The 1,059-nt window shown below is 38.7% G+C and overlaps 1 protein-coding gene across 1 annotated transcript in view; it reads left to right on the top strand.

Annotated features, from left to right (window-relative positions):
- phka1a (phosphorylase kinase, alpha 1a (muscle)) overlaps positions 1-1,059 on the top strand; it is a 62,046-nt gene that overhangs the window by 4,812 nt on the left and 56,175 nt on the right. The gene's annotated exons all lie outside the window — the stretch shown is intronic.

The following is a 1,059-nucleotide window of genomic DNA, read 5'->3' as shown; positions in this document are numbered from 1 at the left end:
CCCCCCCCCCCCCCCCCCCCCCCCAGTGACTTTAAATAAATATTAAAATAAATTGTTGAAAACCAGCATGTGAAAACAAAGTCCTAATTAAACCTTTTGTCCATAAGAATCTAAAATCTTTGGATTAAATCGGATAAAACCTGTTTTTTAAAGTTTCCAAACCAAACTGAACAGAAATGTTTCAAAGACCAAAAATATTCCCACATTTATCACAAGTGCCCGATTACTGAAAGTATGTGATGTTTCAAGAGTTTAAAGGAGCTTTATTTTATTTAAATTTTTTACCAAGCTTGCTAACTTTTCTTCAACTTGTCCAAAAAGCTATGATTCAACTTTTATTTTCTAACCATATACATAAGAGCAAGAAAAACGACTACAGTAGTCCCTCGCTACTTCACAGTTCATTTTTCGCAGACTCATTCTATTGTGGTTTTTCAAAGTAAGATTGGACATGACACACAATTGGCTGATTGATGAATGAACTGCATGATTGACATGGAATTTTAATTTAAAATCAATTGTTTAAAATTATTTAACACCTGCTGCGCCTTTGAGCCCAGAGCTGCAGAAAAAGCTTCCTCCTGCAGCTGATCAGCTGGAGAAGTGGGCGTGGCCAAGAATGCTGGCCAATGGCAGAGAGCAGCCAGTGCCAGGGAGCTGAAATCATGACTTTCTGTGCTCTTTTAGAGCGTTTAGAGTTTAGAAACATTGTGTAGAATATTGCAAGAGTGTGTGAAGGGTTTAAAACTCCTTTACATCTTTGCCACCTGCAAGCACTCTTTGCCACGCCCACTTCTCCGCTCGGCACACAGAACAGCTGATCAGCTGCAGCAGGAAGTTTATCCTGCAGTAATGGCTGCACAAACGTGCAGCAGGTGCTAAATATTTTTAAATAATTGATTTTAAATAAAAATGCCATGCCGATCGTGCGGCTCATCCATCAATCAACCAATTGGATGTCATGTCCAATCTTATTTTGAAAAACCACGATAGAGCAAGTCCGCAAAAAACAAACCGTGAAGTAGTGAGGGACTACTGTGTGTGTATATATATATATAT

This window comes from Nematolebias whitei, chromosome 1 (genome assembly GCF_014905685.2).
Source record: "Nematolebias whitei isolate Nwh7 chromosome 1, NemWhi1, whole genome shotgun sequence".
NCBI lineage: Eukaryota > Metazoa > Chordata > Actinopteri > Cyprinodontiformes > Rivulidae > Nematolebias > Nematolebias whitei.
The sequence above is the reverse complement of the archived record's forward strand: the minus strand, read 5'-3'. Positions and strand labels throughout refer to the sequence as shown.